We start from the raw sequence: 20921 nt of genomic DNA, 5'->3' as shown, positions 1-20921 counted from the left end.
TACATGGTGAACACGGATGATGACTAAACTTTAAAGGTTGACCTGATGCCTCGCGGCGCATAAGTGAATGCTTCAAAAACGAAAGAACACGAATAACTAACCTGATTATGAGATTGTCTCCTGAGCAGCTGATGTGGTTGTTAAAGGAGTCCTGAAAAACCTACGGCTTTATATTGCTGTACCTATGCCCGGAAAAAAAACAAGGTGTTAGCACTCGTCACTTACACGAATTGTTAAAACGATAAGTATTAACCGAAAAATTGTAAATAAGAAAGCCTATTGTTGCCGCGCCGCTTGCCCTCCTCCTATTAACATTTTTCTCGCATGTTGACGGTGCGCCAGCGTACCCCCACATTATGCCTCTCTACTCAGAGGTGACTTCTCCAGGTATTTCCGTTCGGCAGCACTCCACTAACCGAACATTCACGTGACTGCTACGAACGGCACGTCGAAGCTACAGTTTAAAGCTGTGAAGAACCCGTGACGCCGAATGCACCGGGAAGAAAGGCTTTATCAGTTCTACAGGAAGAATCCTCTTCGGGCAGCCGCCACACTGTATCTGAATCCCGTTCGTCTGAATCCAGGATCCAGTGTGGGCGCTGCCTGAACGAGGATGCTCTTTCAGGCAGGCAGTTTATCTGAAAAGCGCCTTCTCAGTTACCGCCCCGAAGGGGCGGAAGCTTTTTGTGCGGTGTTGCGGTAATCCCTATCAGCAACATGTCAAAAATACATCACAAAGGAACTGAGAACCCCTGAGCGAAAGGAGCCGCTTCATATCGCTTCATCAGTCGCGATGAACAGCAGTCTTGAAGAGGCAGAGAGCAAACCAGCGGCGCACTCAAGAAGGGTGCACGCCTATTTTGACAAGCTTCACCTATGTAATATAGCCAGAGGCGTGGTAATAGAACAAAGAGTTAAAAGTAGAAGAATACGATTGCATGTGCGCGTGCTGTAGAAGGGCTAATAACCAAAGGGGCTGCCACGACCAGCCAAGGCGAGCAGACGACGCTCCTCTTCCGCGAAATCGCGAGCAAAAAACCCGTCCAATTGCAGTATCTCTGGTTCGTGAAGAACATGGGTTAATCGGTGACATACATGGCTTTAAAAATCGGTGTCTAGGAACAATAAATCTGGTGATTATGGGGTGGGGTGTGGCGAAACTGAACAGGTTATCAGGAGCGTTGAAGGGGAGTTTCCCGGTTTAATTTTGACCATCTGGGTATCCTTGGCGTGCGCCAAAATCTCGGAAAGACGGCAGTTTTTGCTTTTCGCCCGCATGCAAAAAGTGGCCGTGGCATATAAGAATCGAACCCGCGTATTTGGGATCAGCAGCACAACGCCCTAGGTACTGATCCACCGCGGCTGCTGCCCAAAAATAAGCACACAAGGATTACAAAGACGCAACTAACCTTGAAACGAAAGTGCGAGCTTGCTTCTGCATATAAAATACTTGGCACTGGCAACGTTGGTCACCCAAGCTAAACACTGCGCGTGTTCATATAGTGTTCTTAAAAGGTCTTTTAGGACCACTCTTACCAGCGCGGCCAGACTAGCGGCAAGTTTCGCGCTCGTTGTGGAACCTTAATATTCGTCGGGCCTCTGAAGCTATTCAGCCATTATACTACTTGAACTATCTGAGAAACACATATTATATTGGAACAGTATTTTTGAAAAACGGCATCCCATAATGCAAGATATTCAATGTATGAAATTATTTCAACTTCCGTGCGTGCTACCAAGCGAACCCGCTTTAAAAAAAACTTTTTCCCTCTAGTGTAAGCTTGGGGTTCTCATACAGCAGTAATAAGTGCTGCTAAAAATACTAGTACAAATACCCGCAACAAACAAACGCATAACAATAAATAGACAAAATAAAGCAGCAGTACACAGTACCGTCTGCAATTGCAACTGTAAATATAGGACAGAAAAAGTGCACAATAATTGGCGAACAGTGGCATCGCATATACGCCAGATATTCAATTTATGAAATTTCTTCGGACAGCTTTGCACGCCTGAACTTCACTATTTGCTTAACCTTCCAACATCTGTTATCTGAGTTATTATTCACAATTCTTCCAAAGAGCTTGACCTAAAGGTGGTACTGATAAATGTAGCTTAGCTTTCTGTGCAACGAATAAATAAATAACTGTTGACCACAGTGCAGGAACCATTTTTATATATGGCTGGTTGTTACCAGACTTTTCTAGCGCGAGGTATAAGCTTAGGCTTAAGTAGCAAAATACGATACAACATGTAGTAGATGTAGATGTATCACAAAATGTAGTAGATGTAAAATTTTACTATTTAGATATTCTTCTGGATGTCATCAAATATTCCTTGTTAATACCATGGATAGTATTCTTTCGTACGAGTGCGCGTTTCGCGGAGTGTAGCTGTGGACACTCTCAATCTTCAGGGGAGATAGTTACGTTGCAAACTCAACAGAAAAAAAAATCAGTGGACTCGTTATATTTGGAGTACACGTATGAAAATCCGAAATGATGACACTGTGAACTTTTTTTAAACACCGAAATGAAATAAAAAGTGGGCTCTATTGGCGACACTTGTCATGAGAAACACGAGATGGCGTTGGCGGAAATAGTTTTATTCCGCAATAACGGAAATTATCCTGTTCTGAAGACCATCCCGATTACATTGGGTCTTTTTATGAGTCAGGCATAGAAAAAATCGCAGTCCTCGTTCTAATCAATCCACCCATAACCCACTCTCTTTTCTTCTTATCCAATACCCTCCAACCCAACCTCTCCAGAGTCATCCCAAGGGAGATGAGCCGAGTCTCTCAGGGCTTGCTTCCTTGGCGGTGGACTCGCTTAGTAGCTACCTACCTTCTTCTACTCCCATTTGTTCTCATTTTTGTGCCTTTGGTGCTCAAACCACCTTTTGCTTCAAGGCCAATTATTCTTTTTAGAAATTGGATTAAGCCGGTTATACTTTATGGTGCAGGACGAGCCTTTGTTGCTTCTAATTATGTTTGCGTGTCTCAACATACTTCGCTTGCTTTCAATATGCAACACATAATTTTTCCTTTCATTAATTTTAAGAAAACGTACGCTGTCTCATTTATTTATTTTGTTGGAAACAAAGCCAGCTGGAACCTAAAACCTCTACTGCGACACAGCGCACTACCATCTTCACAAACGATAAATTTGCTGTCGTTTTTCATTTTTTTGTTTTTTTTTTGGCAAAAGAAGAGACTTGCTTCACCACTGTCAAACATTGACAGTGTAGGTAGTTTTTTTTTTATTCACTCTGAAATATATGAAGGCGCTTGTCTCTGAAATTGGGAAGAAGAAGCTTCGCAATCCAAAAAGATGTGTGGCCATATTTAGATATTTGTTTTGTACAAGAACGCAATGGTTAAGGCTATGGCATGTCGGGGTACGTATCCTACCCAATTTCCATACCTCAGAATAGCTCGTTTGGTGATAGGACACCAGTGGTTGAACGGAAAAGAAATGGAAAGAAGACACTGGGCAGCTCCCTGCCTTATCTTTATTTCTTTGTGAGTTGTAGATTCGCTTTTAATTTTAAGGTAGGTATCACTAAGCTCGAATCACACACTTCTGAATTTTTAAAGTGAGAGCCCTTCGAAATTTCAGAGAAGTAATGGGAATTCACCTATGGACGGCTATTTCTACCTTAAGCGGCACAGTGGAATTTTTGCTTGATGTGTGAATGCTTCATCTCGGTGCAGCACTAGAAGATCCTACCCTGAAGTTCCCACGGTTCTCTTTGGGGTTTGGTGAATATACCCAAGAAATGTTTGGGTGTATATAGGTTGGAGATTACATTAAGCCATTGCCCACCACTTAGAAATGCACCAAACGTAAAATTTACCATGTATATGTATAGCATCCAGCGGCGATGGAGCACTTGAAAGCCTTCAAAGGACGACATTGTAAAAAATCGTATTGATAAGTACCTAAACTTTATAACGAATATAAAAAAACGTACTTTGCATTTCCTTCTACTTTGTACGTTTTGTATTGCCAGTGATTTGGAAAAGTGAACAAAACGCATGGCGAGCGAGATAATTTAAAACACAATGGCCGCAAAAAACTTACATGTGTATTACGTTTTGTTTTTGGTGGAAAATAACCCGAAATAAATTGTCAGGTTTCTAAGAAAACGGGTGTGCGCCGTTGAGACTAGAAAGTACAGAACCCGGTTGTATCAGAGAGACATGTTCAAATGCCGTGGACGTTTTTCGCATATAGCATGGACAATAAATTGTTTCGCCGTTTATTTTTTTTAACCTTCCACCTATTCAACTATGGCTCACTGAACACCCGGAAACCTGTACGAAGCAAAGATGTTTGTGAAAAGGTAGTTTTATGCTCTGAGTAGCGCCTTTAGTGCTTGCGCTCTCACACCGTGAAATTTTATTATTTCGAAAAACAGTAATGAGCCAATAAAGAAAATGTTATGGCCGAATTAAAATCATGCTTTAAAAGGCCTTGAAAAAAAAGGAAATGTCTTCACTAACATTATTCATGTCGAGGGACGAAACACGCAGTGTATCAGTGTGTTGTTGGGGCTTTGGCTTTTTTGCCAACGGAAACGAAACTGTTGAGGGTGCAGTAAAAGTTTCGGGTAATCGAAGAACGAAGCATTCCAGCATGATATGTACCCGAGTGTCTGTGTGTTGGTTTAGTACGCGTTACGTTCTCGCGCGAGGCATAAACTAGTGCCCCGGTCTACACGGACTGCCTAAGACAACGGTCACACGACGGCGACATGCGACGCCGAAAGCCGTAGCCCTCAAGGGGCTTCACCCTTAGAAATACTCGCCATGTCGAAGGGCCAAAAAACGTGGAAGGAAACTACTAATTTTATTCTTTACATCGTATTTACAGAATTTCGCCCAATGCCGATGAAGTTTACGCAGAGGATTTCTGCGAAAAGTGGCAGGAAGAAAAACAGGATGAGGAAGATATTTGCATATACTTGTAAATTCAAATTCTTGCTATACTTTTGCTTCATACCCACCAGCTGCGCGTGTACGCTAGGACATATACAATGTGCATCCATGGTGGTGCCCCACCGTTTGTAAATTAAATGAAAAATATGACTGTTTGAGACCACGTGCCGTGGGTTCAGAAACGTAATATAAAGGTAAAGTTAGTTAAGATTGATGTGACTATGAGGTTTCCGGACTCCATCCGGTCGACAGGAGCCGCTGACCTAAACCTGCAATGGCGCGTGTCGCGCTTCCTGAGAGAACCGTATAAAGGAAAGATTCTCGGGGCTGGAGCCATGTGCGTCGGTTTGAATGCCAACAATATGCGTGCCCTTGTCATCTTTGCGTTCTTGACCACATTCACCATCGCACAACATGTTCAGTTCAGTATCCAAAGCTGACGGATTGCTCAGGTGAGTGGTTCGTCTTCTGAAAAAAGGTGTTCTTCAATGTCTATATAACGAAACTTTTAGTTGGGTTTATATAAAGATATTTTGTACAGATATTTTGTAGAGATATTTTATATACGACAACCAAGTTCAGAACCCACACGACAGCTAAGAATCGGAAGTACTAACCTCGCACGGAAACGTCTTGCAACAGTAAAGAACTACTGCGCAGACTGGAATTTCTGACTGCACTTCCCGAATCCATCATGCTGTTTTAATATATAGCAAGGCATTTACTCAGGTGCACACACACAAGCACACACACAAACAGATTTATATAAATATATATATATATATATATAAATAATACGTTGGGGAAGGTAGCGGCTGGCGACTGGTTTGAAATAGGTAGAAGATCACAATGAAAACATATTATATATTGCATCGGCTTTTCGGACGGGGAGGGTGCTTTATCAAGAGTAATAACTTACAGAATCGAAGTGGTTTATATACAGTTGAAGCACTTCAGGTTCCGGGGGCGGTGATTTATGTTTAAGATTGGAAGCCAGGATGAAGAGAGAAAAGAGAATTGAAACATGACAGAGAAAGCCAGCAATAAGGAAGCACAAACTAGAAAAGAATAAATAAGTGAGAGAGGGTGATGGTTAGAGGGGAGTAAGGGAGAACTAAATTGAGATAGAAAGGCAGCGGTGGGGACAGGCAAACTAAAAAGTTATAAAGAACCGAGAGGACATGACAGACAGAAGCTGAAGAGTGATAGGGGACATTTAATTGCGAGGTCAACAGGGGGCGCGAGTTGTAAACGCCCGCGGTCAGAGACGGTGAACAATATGCAAATGGTGTCATACGTGAGCGGGCTTCGAAGATGCTCGTGCGGGGGGCGCGTATATTTCTCGGCGTCAAATATGTTCCCCCATCCACTTCCCTCCACCCTTCCTGGTTAGTTGGCACCGGCGCCGAAGCCGTAATTATTCTACGTGTCCGAGAAACCTGGGAAGAAAACAGGCCGCCCCAAGTCGCGCTGGCGACTAGAGGGCTAAGCTGTCGGAAAGTCAGAATGAGAGTGACGGTGTCTGATTAGGAAGCCATGAATCGCCTTGCCGGAGATAAAAGGTTGTCAGCTGCGGCGAGCTGTAGCCATCCCGGTCTGCGTCGGTTCCCAGAGCGGAGCAGTACGCAATATGAGCGCGCGCCTTGAAGCGCCTGCATGCGGAGGGTGCGTGTTTTCGTCGGCCTCAAAAACGTTCGCCCGTCCCCCCTCGTCCACTTTTCTTCTCTAGGCCGCGGCCGGCGCCAAAGACATAAGCTGTCGTCGTGTTGAAGAAATTTGGGAAGCGGATGCACGAGAGTCCCAAAACGCCGCCGAACAAGTGGCGGGCAAAACAAGGCGCCCCAGTCGAACGAGCGACAGGGGGTTAAGCTGTCGGGAAGTCCAAGCAGGAGGGATGAGTTATGAGAGGGTAGGCGAGAATCCCCCCGCATGGTGAGACAGCGAAATTAGTCAGTTAACTGGCAGGGGAAAAAAGGAAGGGGGTAGAGGCGTTCAAACGGAAACAGAAATGCAAGAAAAAGTAGAAAAAAACAAAGGAAATGTCAAAAACGTTTGGAACAAATGTTTTCACAGTTTTAAAGTGGCTAAAGATGTAGCCAGAGCCTTAAATTCTAAGACCAAGTTGTGACCTTTACATGAGTCGTGTTCTTTTTAAAACACGTTCGGGGTGTTTCTTGCACTAACAATGTTCAATATTTAAAGACTGACAAATAGACAAACAGCATTGTGTATCCATCCGCGATAGCGCTGGCGAAAGCAACAATTAATAGAGGCCACAATCAGTTGAAGTCCACATCAAGAAAATTGGTGAAACAGGTGAAGGATCTTCAGTCCTTGCTACAAAACACTGCTGCGATAACAATAGACATCACTACTGCATGGCAGAGCAGCCTTCGAAATACAAAGCATAACTAGCTGTTGTGTAACACTTTCTTAAGAAGGAATGGCCTTACATATAGCACAAGGCGTTGCAAAACGCATGCATTAACACACGGAGGAATGGCAGCAGCCATATCACTTATTTACAGGGGATGAATGCAATATACAGACAGAAGAAACTAGTAAATGTGTGCACGAGAAGTGTCGCACGAAATTCTATACATCACACGGAGAGGAAAGAACGTTTACCAGTACTCTTCTTTATACCGTTTGACGCAGTGTTGAATTTGCAAAATCAGGAAAGATTCCCGCACATCGCGGTCGTGATGTGTCCTGACGCCCGACTGAAGTGCACTGACTGCAAATTTGTCGAATGAATGCGCTAGTGTGTTGACGTGCTTGAATATCGGAAGGTGTGGCAGCGTTGTTACGTAAAATTGGTTGTTCTTAATACGCATTCTGAGATGTGTTCCTGTCTTTCCGATGTATTGCGCGTGGCACAATGTGAATTTAAGGAGGTAAATAACGTTTTCGCGGTCGCAGTTGTAGTCGCCCTGTATACGGAAGGAGACATGCGACCCTCTGGATCACACGGTTTCTCTTTTTTGCATCACTTAACAAAGCTTGCACCGAGGTTTGTCGCAATGGTCCGCCAGATGTGCTCTTGGGGTTGGTAATTTTAGACAATGTTGCAATGTCTTTTATGTTTGTAGCTCTAGTGTGCACCGTTCGGGGAGGCTCAGGAATGACGCTTTTCTTGTCAGCATTTGCAATTGTGTCATCTACGAGAGGCAGCGGATGCTGTTAACATAGAAGATTGTTCCAAAGCCTTTCGCAGTTTGAAGTCAACTCTTTAAGGCCTGAGAACAGCCTTTTAAACCTCAGCGACTGGCTGTACGGTATGCCAGTCTTGCAGTGCTTGATATGGCTACTTTCGAAGTGCAGGTATTGGTGGTTTTCGGTCGGTATCGTATACAAGGAAGTCGAGAGTGTTTGTCCACATATTTTGATTGCCACGTGCAGGAAGGTAAGTTCGGATGCTGAATGCAAGTGGGAAAATAAAATGTGGTCGTCAAAGTTATTTAAGGCCGTAATGAAGTCTAAAAGGCTGCTTACTTTATATTTATATATATACGTATATATATATACAGACAGATAGGTCGGCAGTCTATATATATTATTTAACGGGCCCCTCATTTTCTAACAATATATACATATTTATATATATATATATATATATATATATATATATATATATATATATATATATATATATAGCGAATGAGACTGCCAAATGCGGGGCTCTTTGTATGAAGACAGAAATAAGGGTAGGCGGCCAAGAAAGCCAAGGAAACGAAAGGGAGAATTGTGTTAGGTCATATGAATTTTTTGAAAGAAATGAAGTACAGTAAAACTGCTCGCCGCGTGGGATTAGAACCCACGACTCCCATGAAAACGCGCGTGGTGCGCTTTCTTTCTGTCTTTCAAAAAATATATCCGACCTGCCACCGTTTTCACTTTGTTTTAATTTCCACTATGTCACCATTTGTGCAACATCTTCACTGTTAAAATAACACAGTGGGTGAGGGAAGTGGTTGGGAAAGGGGCACATGCATCTTGAACAGGTTAGCCGCGATGGTTATGAAGAGAGGGACGGCAAAAAAGTGCAGCCAACCCCCGTACACCGACCGGGAAACTAGGAGAAAGTTTAAGCACGGTGCCAGTGTGGGCTCGCCACTTGCTGCGTGGACAGACGCATGACGGCCCACAAAGAGGGGAAGCATTGTTTTTGCCAAAAAACCATTGATATTCCTACGTTGAGTGCGGTTTCTTTTCATGGTTCATGGCGAGAGAGGAAGACTGGCACGACAGCTAGAAGGGTAGTACAAAGCGAACGGCCCATCTGTAGAGCCGGGGATCATGTCCCATGGGGACCGCGACCATTCAAGGGGTTCCAAATTTATCTCGTAATGTTAATAAATGCCTCCTCGAACTGCTTGTTTTATACCGTTTTCTTACCTTCCATGAATAGCACAAAAACGTTTACTCAGCTGCCAAAATATGTTTGCTAAAATGTTGCCACTCAAATGGAATCCGTAAAAATGAAATACTTGTGACCGCTAATAATGTGGAATATATATTCCATTTTAATATATAGCAAGTGAACGATTCGCTGTCGTTAATAGTTCAATTTGAATAGAAACGTTTGCAGCTGAAGCACACAAGTAAATACCATACCAACCCCGCGAATGTCAAGTATTTCACCCCACCGAGTGAAAGTTATTCGCAATGTTCATTTGAAAATAATGCTTTGTTACGGCACTAAACAGTTCGAAAACGGTGATATTTTTCATCGGAGGAAAAAAAACTGCATGGAGTTGTATTACGCCAGGAAGCGATTGATGTCTTTTGTGTTGGTAACGTGCCAAGAGCAATACAAATGTTGAAGCAGTAGTCATGCTACTGGAATCTCTGGTTTTCTTTTTTTGTTCTCTTCGTATCTAATGATTCGAATTTCACGTACACAGTTGCGTTTGCACCACCCTTTAGTATTGCCGGCCATGGAAATACTAAAATATTTACCCATGTTTTGAAGTGAGCGGTTAACAAATTAAACAAAGAATGATATACGTTCAAGTGGTGTAATTGTTCCGGGGTATAAAAAATGCACTGCCGTTATCCAGGGAAAGTTCACTAGAAATAACACCACGTGTCACCGGGCCATACAGAGGGATAGCAAAGATTGTTTCAAATGAACACTGAAAAAACAAATTCGCCAAAAAAATCGGAAAATATACATGTGGCAGCGCCTGCTACAGAAAGAATCTCGGTATAGGCGGTGTGTTAACGTGCGTCAAATATTAGCGCACCTGTTTCTTTTTTTGTGAAGAACTCTCCCAAATGGCGAGACCTAAACCGACAATTATTCCTAAGTTGGCTTAACTTCATAACACAGAATTTGTTTTCAAAATTTCCTTTAGGTAGCGGTCTGTATGCTAATTCTGGGAAAATTACCCTAATCGGACCCCAGTTCTCTTCGGTCTGTAACGTGTACAGACGGACAGGTACAGAACATGTACTGGTGTGGGAAGTTGTTTGATGGTGAAGTGATGAAGCAGAGAAAAATATCACAGCAGAACAATACGTTTTGGGTCACTTGGTACTCAGCTGTCGTACGAAATACCGCAACGCAGTTGACATACAACAAGGAAAAAATGCATGTTTCCTGTGATTTTGGAGACCCTGGTGAACATTCACACTCTGGGTGTTCCATCGAACGACAACAACACATAATAATAAAGTCCTTGTCTTCTTGCAATTTTTTACGGACAGAAAAGTTCCAACCAAATCTGGTCCAAATTCAGACGTATTTTCTCTTCGCTTTCACATTCAAAAGTTTCGGCCGCTCAGGTGTCTAGCGTTTTGAGTCACACTATCTCATGATAAAATTTAGGTGTAACTCAGTGCTTGTGTTTTTGCTGCAGAAGGCGAAGGTGCGAAGATCATCGACATACTGAACATCACAGTGACAGATGCTGTGGCAGGAAAAACTGTCGTGGTCGACACTGTGGCTGAATTCACAGAAACTGTGGGCGAAAACCTTCAGCTCTTGATTTCTCTGGCTAAACCAAGCGGCGCACCTGTTCTTTGCATCCCGATAGTTTTGCCATGGTAAGCTAATTCATCAACTGAGATTATGCAGTTGTCTATATAATTACTGGTTTGTAAGCGCCAATCGCTATATTAAAAACGATACAAAATGTGCTCCGCAGTCCAGGCAGATGTGTGCGCTACCATTAGAGGACGCTAGGACTCATTGCCACTCCCTTTGCAGATATACGAGGAGTTTTGTCGAAACGATTTAAATTCTAAAAACGCAAACTACAAAACTGCAGTAACAAGAAAAAACCCGGCGACTTTCTTAAAAAAGTGGTTGCAAAAAAGTAAGTTACGTAACGCAAAGAAACCGGTACGCGCATCGTATTTCGTATCAAAAATGAGCCAGATCCTGGTTTGCCATGAATCAGTGACCCACATTCATTTGCCAAATGGGAGCGTGCTCTTGGCGTCACTTATCGGTTTGTTTTGTGGCTGCTTTGCAAACATTTCTTGGTTTTTGGAGCTGATTATCCAGTCTTGCGATGGCAACTAGGCAATCGCCAAAAGGTCTGTCCCCAGACATCAGAGACGAAGATAACAGATGAATTGAGTGAAATGATCAAGAGATGCAGAATCCTTTTATCCCGTCTACCCCGCCCTTAGAGAGTACACATGGTTATCTGTTTTATTTTTTAGTTATCCCTGTTTTTTATGTTTTGACTGCCTAAGTACATAGCCACCCCTCAAAAGCTCACAAGCCACTTTTCTAGGGTGAAGAATATCTGAGAAGCCTTCTTCTGAAGCCTTTACGTAATCCCAATGTGTACAGTGCCCCCCGACGGCGCCCTAGCCGAGTGCTGCACGTATGGACAGTGCAGTGGGATGACATTCAAAAATTTAACTCTAGGCAAGCATCGCCGCAAGCGCAAACAAGTCGTTGTGGAGTAGGGGTTCCGTCACAGCCTCTTGATGCCAAAGACAGGGGGTGCGGCTGGGGCGGCGGGGGTGTTTCGAGGACGGCTCTCGTGTTGGTTATTTTTTTCACCTTTATATTTAATTATACATTTCATGGCGACTTGTATTTTTTGGTAATTTAAATGATTGCTTTGGGTTTGTTAAGTTAGGTTAGGATAGGGTTGATAGAGAGATGCGCCGCTTTACGCAAAAGAACACGCCTGTGGGCATTGACATGGCGGGGTGTTTATAGTATCGCCGGACGGCACTGAAGATGAAACTTTTCTAAATGAATGGCAATACAACGAAGGTCTTACTTCGGGAGGATGCTCGATCGGGAGGATGTTCAAAAAGATCCTGCGAAGACTTCAAGGAACCTGCTATGCCGCAAAGAAAGCTCACGTGCTGTTCATGTATTGTTCTAGTCTTCTTAAAGCCCAGTTGCATTTGTTTAATAGCTTTTTCATCATACTCTATGAGAGAATTTTTGTGAGTCAATATCAATAAAGTTTTCAGAGGGACACCACATCCAGTTAAATGTTTTAGTTCAATACGAGCCATGTACAAAGATATAATCCTGATGTTGGAGAAATCCACCTGATAAATTAACAACTTTTGATTAGTTGTGTCCGTAAACTTCACGTAGCTGACATTCAAGACACATCATCACATTTCGTTCATAAACCAACATTATCTTTGTCTCATAATTTGTTCGGGTGAATTCGTAACATTTAAAAAAACACGGCGCAAAGATATTTTAATGCAATTAAACGGCCTGTTTTGCCGCGAAAATGAAAGTCGCGTGTACCCGGCAACAAAAGTGACATCGACATAAAGGCCTATTTTAGGTCGGGTTTTTTTAATGATGTGTATTTTTTAATGATGTGTATGATGGTAGACGAAGGGAAAAAAAAAAACGCTTTTCTTAGTAGAAATACAATCTGGATATGTCGTGCTATGACGGAGACGTCCTTCTGATTGCGTCCTCACAGCCTCTTTTTTTATTGCCGCTTGCGCTCTTTCAACACGGTCGAAACATTTTGTATCTGGAGAGTGCTGCAAGACGTGCAAAATTATACTAAACAAATTATGCACTCCTCCCTCTAACGACAACCATGGTTGAACGCAAAGGTTTGTTGAGAATCACATGTAAAATTGTCAGATCAAAGCCACTGTGATAGAAAGTTCAAACTGCGTGCGAGTTCACGTCAAAGCTATATATCCGAACTTTGGAGTTTCCATCCATCCGTTCGTGCGACCGTAAATCCGTACGAATTCACCGGCGTCTGCCACAGATTTCCCTTAACTCCAACCCCGTTTCCCTTCTAGTATACATAAAAACTGTTCTGCCCTGCACAGCGCAGCAACCGAGTTATGTCACCGCTATGTAGGTGTTTTAAAAGTCTGTCAGAGGTGGTATAGAATGCTATAAGACAGCTGCATGGTACAAGGCCGGTTTGTGATTGCGAAAAAAAACACAAAATTTAGGAGTGCCGAAAATGTAAATTGGAACCTTATGAGGGAGCTTTTTTCGTCCGAGGGACGGGAGAACAGTTCGCCTATCCTGTGGCAAGAGAGATGATTGTACGCAAACATGGGCTCTTAGTAAGGAGATAAAAGTAATTTCGAAGGGTTGATGATTTTATTGTATTTTCAGCACATTGAACTTGTGTGAAGGAACCACTGATATTGAAAAGGAGTTGAATGAACAGTGGAACAACGAGTGCCCGGTTGAGCATGGCATCTACAATGCCCGCCTTTCTTTCGACTTACCGGCCGGCTTCTTGACCAAGGTTTACTTGGGAGTGAGTAGACCACAATTGTTTATCATTTTTTATGAACGCAAAAAACATTACCCCTAATATTTGTGTACAATAAAATATTAAATGTAGGCGTGCAACATTTAGGAATCTTAAATATCTTTTTTGAATTGAATTCAATTTTGTTTACAAATCCCGAAAATGAAACGTGAATGGGTTCAGAGGCACTTGGAGGTCCTACGGTAAGAACCGCACTTTGGACCTCCCATTATGATGATAAAAAAATAAGCAAAAATTAATAAGTATCAAACAACACTGAAATACACTGTCACCAAATGACTACTCAGCATAAAACTGAGAACTATGAATAAAACACCCAAAGAAAAAATTTACACAGCTAAGAATAGTAAAAAAAACAATGGCTACAACTCCAATCTATTCACAAATTAGTATATGAATCCCACATTAACCACAATACATAATACTGCGTTAAACCTCAATCAAACAGAAGGGCCCAACAAGAAAGTTTTTAGTTTATATTTAAAAACGCATAGTGAATTGGAAGATTTAATATCAGGGGTTACTAAATTCTAGAGTGAAATGGGAGATAAATGAATCCTATGTCTGCCGTAGTTAGTGTGTATACACGGAAGGAGCAGATTCTGGTGTGAGGCAAAGCCGTTGAATTAAGAGTCAAAGTGATGCGTTGAGGGAAAATATCTAAAGGAAGGTGGTCGTAAAAAATGTTTAAAAAAATACCAATCCTGTAGCTAGAAAGTTGATGTAGGGGCAAGACACGGAGCAGATGGAACAACGGGGATGATTCTGCTTGTCGGTGGGAAAATGTAATAATGCGTAACGCTTGCTTCTTCAGTGCCATCGGTGCATTGCTATAGATTCGCTCTATGTATGCAGTTGTATAGATGAATTTAATATAAATGAAATAAAATACCACTCACTTCACGCAAATGTGCGAGTACCATACAAGGAATTCACTCGATTTATAAGGCTTGAACTCGCGGACATTGTAATTTCAGGTGGGGGAGCATAATTAAACCCCATTTCCAGATTATCTAAAAACCGCACCAAACACAATCAGAGATAATCAATTCAGCCAACAATTCCTTGGTACAACACAAGTTTCTGTTTGCCTGTTGTGCTGGAAATAAAAAGGATTAATGCAGTGAACAGTTACCGCAGCTCGACCGTCATTAATAAAATCACGGGTTCTAAATTGAACATCCGGTCTATACCTGCTGATATACGAAGGCGCTAAAACCGACAACCAAACAATAGTAACAAAGATCCTAAAAATAACGATAGGTTTAAGTTTGAACATTTGATATCAGATTTGTCAAAATTCTGACACTTGCTTTTCGGCAAATGTGATTTTTATATCGTATGTATTGCAAGAACTGTTGCTTTCTTGGTTTATTCATCCCACAATATAATTCCGCCATTATTAGGAATCAACAATTTAAATAGGAAGCAGTAATTTTATTGCCAGATGACAGCTCTAGAGGTCAAAATGTTGTATAGTTGTTTTGTGAGAAGTACCTTATGAGCACACAATGTTCGTCCGCGTCCGTACGCATAGCATGTACATACAATTGAAAAAAATCACACAGGCACCGGCAGGATTCGAACCGGTGTGCCGTAAGCCGGACAGGTTTGAGTCAGTCGTTTTACCCATTTGGATTCGACCGTGAGTGAGTACCCGATAGTAACGCTTACTCCATCGCCTGTAACTGTGCACAGTACCTTTGGACCTCCCAATGTCCGTCCGCGTCCATTCGTGCGTACACCACCATCCAGCGTAAATCAAGCGAAATTTTGTTTGAGCGTTCAGTTGCTGTTTCATTTAGGGAATAATCTAGGTGCAACTTTCGGCTGAAATCGAACGACGGTTTGATCGAATCGGATGTTACTTGGGGCGCGTTTTGGATGTCATTTCGAGTCCCCGTAACCCGCACCCTCGCCATCATCCACGGAGTGAAGATGCTGCAATTTGTTCATGTATTGTGTACTTCATATAGTTGTCATTACATTCAGGTTTGTTGTACCCCAAATACGATCCCGAATGTGTACGACCATTTCACAATAAAATTTTAAAAGTTATTTTACTATATTGTAAAGGGCAAACACTTCTGCAAAGAGTTTTGTTGTTTTGTATCGACTCATACAGCAAATTTTGTGCTGCAGAAACGTCTGTGAATCTTTGAACAATTTGTTTCAAATCGCACAATAAATTAAAATAAACTAACCGCCTTATAAAATGGTCTCGCCTAAATAGTGCAATCACGCACTTCAGTAGCTTGCGTCCCCCGAGCTGTTTAACAGAAGTAAGAGCGAATGACTGGCGAGACCTAACTGAAATGTTTACAGAAGAATGGGAGGAAATACGGGCGGTGTACGGAAGCAAACGCCCGTTGCTGACCCTCCGGCAACGCACTTCAGAGGTCACCGAAAACTACAAATGGTTTTCGCGCCCACGATTTCTAAGCGATAAACGGTATTCACACAAAAACTTAGCGAGCAATTATTCCTCTTGGCTGCTTAGAATACCTCCATAAAATTAGTCGCCTCGTCTGCGTTTGCGTCCGAATCTTGCAACAAAAACACAGGCCTCCTTGTCAGCCATCCCCGCCATTTTTAACCGATTATCGACCGGGGGGTCAACATATCCAAATGTCAATAGTATCATCGCTTGGGGACGGTGTGCGTGCTGTAGAAAACACTATCTCAGCCGATTAGAATGGACGCGCGGGTGCAAAATATGACCGCACGAGACATGAAATGCCTAGGTTGGGACGCAGTTTCCAGCGAATACAGATATCAAAGCCGACTATTGCTTCCAAGTACTGTGAGCGTTCACACGCACGCCAATTTGAATGCAACGATAGGAAGCAGTCAGTGCTTTTTTCGCTGTGAGACTAGCGAGGTTCATCGGCAAGTAGACGAGCCCGCGCCTTAGCAACCGGGACGCGCAGACATCAGCATGGTGGAGCGCCCACATTCCTTTCGGATCGCGAACCAGGCCAGTTAAAAGAACATTTATAAGAGATCTGTAGGTAACGTGGAACAACAACACCCGCAATGTGTTTCATCCACGTTTGGTTTTGGCAAATATTCTTTTGAGGTTTCTCAGGATTGCAAACAAAATTTTTGCTTGTTGCGTAGTTCCTTGTCCTTTACATTTTCATTTGCTGAGTGTTGGTGCTCTCTGCGACCGATACTACAACTTCTTCAATAGTCCGTGAATGAGCGTTGTGTTGGAAAGTAGTTCTGTAGAGATACATTTCATGTCGACATAGTCAATTCTCAGTTCACTATTTTAATTTCAGGATGGCAAAGTCGTCGTCACCTTCAAGATTGTTGACGGCACTACGATATACACGTGCAAGTCATTCAACGTAAACTTTAAAGTTTGAGAGGTTAGTTGTATGTATTCCCAGTAATGCATACGTAGGTACGAAGTGTAATTATTTCTATAAAAGTTCACTTCTGTTTTCATCGCTTAACATTTTGCTGATAATAAATGCCAAAAGATGTGTGTGTGTGCTAAGCTTGCAAAATGCGGAAAAATGTAAACAGACAATAGCAACTTGTTGAATTGCACATTCCAAAAAAAAATCTGAAAAAAAATCTCGATGTTTTGATCATTTTCCGAGCTCCGTCTGCGTCCAGTCACGATTTATTTTATTTTATAATGGTGATGCCCTATTACAATGCATTACTGCGCACTGAGTGTTCTGGAAAATGTCACTGTAAAATGCATATCTACCTGTACTGCCGCAAAAGCATTATCTATTGGGGCACGTTACAGAGAGTGTTGTTTTCTTCAATCACAATAGATGACTTGTTCTTAGTGCAGCGCCCACTGCAACGATCAATATCTGAGACTAAAAAAAACATTGGCCGTGTTTGTGCAAGAAACTTTATTCACCCAGAAATGCGTATCTATAGCTTACGGTAAGCGTGCGTGGTGGTTTTATCAACACCTTTACGAGCACGTTTATATACCACTGCGCAAGGTATCTTAGCTGTCTTTGGTCATGCTGGAACGCAGACAAATTGGGACAAATTGTTCTCTGGGAAATATTTCTTTCAGTTGGTTATGGGGCAAAGCTATTGTATTCTGAAGCGTCTTTCCCCGACGGATGTTCTTATTTTGGAAAAAAAATCAAACCACTTGTGGGAAATATCATCGCCGTGGTTCTCCGGAGCAGGAACGAAAGAGACGAAGACACCTAGATGCGACGGAGATGCTGAGGAATAGCTCGCGCTCCGGGCTCGCTTCTCGCGGCAGGGGGTTCAGCCCTCGCGCAGTCCGACATCGAACACCGGACCGGGGTGCAACGGCAATAAATCGCCTTCTTCTGTTTGAACCACGGAGACTTTCATTTCTCGGCTCCACCACACCTTCGCTCGACATTTTTGGTGGTGAAACCCGGGACGGGAGGACATCAAGCAGACATCGAGGTGGAAGCAGAACAATGGCAGATCCTTGCGCAACGACCGACCAGCTAGCGTGTCTTTAGTAGAGGCTCAAGGCGAATAACAACGAGCGAAAAAAGTTCAACGGAGAGCGCCAAGCTTACAATCAGGATCAGGGGGTATTTGAGTCTGAATTTGCGAGCGTCCTCGAGTATGAAGATAACGCGACACGCGTCCTCGGTGAGTTAAAAAGCAAGAGCAACCGCCTTTCCCAGGCAGCGGCACCTATGTCAGGACCCGTTACGAACGTCGCAGCCCCAGTCACTGCTGCGAATTTAGAGAGAACCGGCACAAACCTACCGCAATTGACAATCACTCCTTTGTACGGTGACCTGCGGCGCTGGAATGAATTTCGGGAGCAATTCGACCAAATAATAAACAAAGATAGCGGACTTGAAGCTTGTGATAAATTCCACTACCTACGGCTCTTTCTGAAAGGAGATGCTGCTTCGGCAATTGGTAGGCTACCTACGATGGAGGCTTGCTACCAGGATGCTCTTGCAATGCTGAAGAAGCGTTTCGGTGATCGCGCGCTACTCGGGCAGGAGTATTTGGCTATGCTCCTAATGATCAACCCGATCAGGTCCTCAAGTGACACAAGTGGCCTTCGCAAGCTCAACGACCAGGTTTTAGTCAACATCCGTGGCATCGAAACCCTCGGCGTGAAACGGTCCTCCCTTTCGTCGATGCTCTCAGACATCCTGTTGCGAGCGCTACCGGAGCACATCGTTCTCCAGTATCACGGAACGTGCGCTGCTGAGAGGCCTACACCGCAGACGCACCGGAGGAAGTGGTGACAGATCTTGACCGTCTTCTGAAGTTCCTCAGCACCGATCTGGAAAACCTTGAAAAGAGCGATTTCAAGAGTCAGAGAGGACGAGACACAAGGCCTGAATACGAGACAGACAAACATTCCCGCCTTAGAATGTCTAAGCCCACCTCGTGTGTTCTATTCATAGCTTCAGTGAGGTCCGGTGACAAATGTGCATTCTGGAAGTCCGGAGGTCATACTACGTAGTCTCATCCGGCGGATATACCGTTGAAAAAGAAAAAAAAACAAATTTTGTCGAAGGAGATGCAATGCTTTCGTTGCACGCTGGAAGGACACCGAGCACGTGACTGTCACCGGAAGATTACGTGCCATGCCTGCGCCGGCAGACATGCGTCAAACATGTGCAGCTCGAGAAAAAGCAGTACACGGGATTTTTATACTCAAAGAAGTCCGAACCCACACACAACGGTCTGCGCATCAGTCGGAAAAAAGTCACGAGTTAAAAATACAAAATACAAAAACTACGCCCAACCTTATACCTGAGTAAAAATACAAGTTGCTGCGTTCTCCTCCAAACGTTTCGAGCCTGGGCTGTGAGTGACAGCACCTGCCGCTACGTCAGAGGCATATTTGATGGTGGCAGTCAGCGGACAGTCGTTTCCGAAGAACTTTTTAAGCACTTCAAGTTGAAATGCGTAGGATTCATCGATATAGTTATGAACACGTTCGCCAACGCCACAAGTCAACCGGCGGCGAGGCGTCGGAACGTCGATCTTCGACTGAAAATCCAATTTTCCGAGACACAAGTTGTCCTCAGCGGCATCGAAAAACCCCACATCTGCCAGGACATTGAGGGCTCGACGACGGATTCGCCTTTTGTTCTGGCTTGCAAAACATCGGTAGGACATTGCTGATGGGCTGCGTCACCCTGACGTCATCACTGGCGGTGGTATAAGCATTCGTACTGGATCGGACCAGATGTGGAGCATTATGTCTAGCTAATTGGTGAGGTCACAGGAAAACAAGGCGCTGACTGCTATGAACACGAAACTTGGATGGATGTTTCTAGGTAGCAGCACCGAGGTGACAGCTACAGCAAATACTTCACGAACGATGGTCTGCGCTCTGAAGGCCGACGTAACCCAGTGTGACGATATCCATTGATCGTTTTGAGAAGCCGAAAGCAACGGCCTCTTGGATCCAACGAGTAGTGGTAACTCAAAAAGTTTAGTGTTAGAGCACTTCGAAAAGAACGACTCCTTTAAACACTAACGAAACGAAGTGGCGCTACCGTGGAAATCTAACGTCGAGGGTTCGGTCCGTTCGTACAACAAGCACGTGCAATCCGACGGATACGCGACAGAAATAAACGATGTGACGGGTGCACGGGCTAATGATCTTTCAAGTATAGGTGACCTCAACTCTTCCTTAGATACGGACGGTATGCTTCGGGTTTGTGGACGCTTAGCCCACTTGAAAGCTGTGCAAATGCAGAACCCAGTTATACTACCTGCAAATGACTTTGTTTTGTATTTGCCTGCAGCTAGACCCAACCCTCAAGTTTTATACCGCGGCGTGAGAGACACGATGACACAACTCAGATATAAACACTAGGTTAGCCGAGCAAGATCCTTGGTGGAGCGAGTGGCCAACGACTGCCATCTGTGCAAGCCGTTCCGAGTCAACTTGCATGAAATCGCGATTCCCCAATGGATAACCAGAGAACATAGGTTTCCCAATATACTTCATGTGCACGTTTTTTGCAGTGCAAACCCACAGTCGCATGCAGCGGAGGTATACGTCGTCACGGAGAATTTTAGAAGGTGTCGCCTACTTATCCACAAGTTACGTGTAAATCAACTTACTGCGGTTGGAGCTTCCACGAGCTCTATTCGCCTCAGGGGTGCGAATCTATATGAATGCCAGCTTTACAAACGCGGCGTTGCTATCAAAACAAGCCAACCGAAAAAAATAGACACCAGCGCAAATAACTTCATCTGCCCTTGTAATATGAAGT

The 20921-nt window shown here is 43.5% G+C and overlaps 1 long non-coding RNA gene across 2 annotated transcripts; it reads left to right on the top strand.

Moving 5' to 3' along the window:
• The first annotated feature begins 5272 nt into the window (after positions 1-5272).
• LOC144142034 (uncharacterized) lies at positions 5273-17261 on the top strand. Of its 2 annotated transcripts, XR_013316803.1 has the most exons (4): positions 5273-5394; positions 10807-10993; positions 13533-13680; positions 16980-17261. It is a non-coding gene; the product is annotated as an uncharacterized LOC144142034 (long non-coding RNA). The 2 variants fall into 2 exon arrangements; XR_013316802.1 differs by lacking the exon at positions 10807-10993 and having other exon boundaries at positions 5288-5394.
• Positions 17262-20921: the final 3660 nt, after the last annotated feature.

This window comes from Haemaphysalis longicornis, unplaced genomic scaffold (genome assembly GCF_048455015.1).
Source record: "Haemaphysalis longicornis isolate Haplotype H1 unplaced genomic scaffold, Haemaphysalis longicornis Haplotype H1 scaffold_6, whole genome shotgun sequence".
NCBI lineage: Eukaryota > Metazoa > Arthropoda > Arachnida > Ixodida > Ixodidae > Haemaphysalis > Haemaphysalis longicornis.
This window is presented reverse-complemented; position numbering and strand designations above follow the sequence as displayed.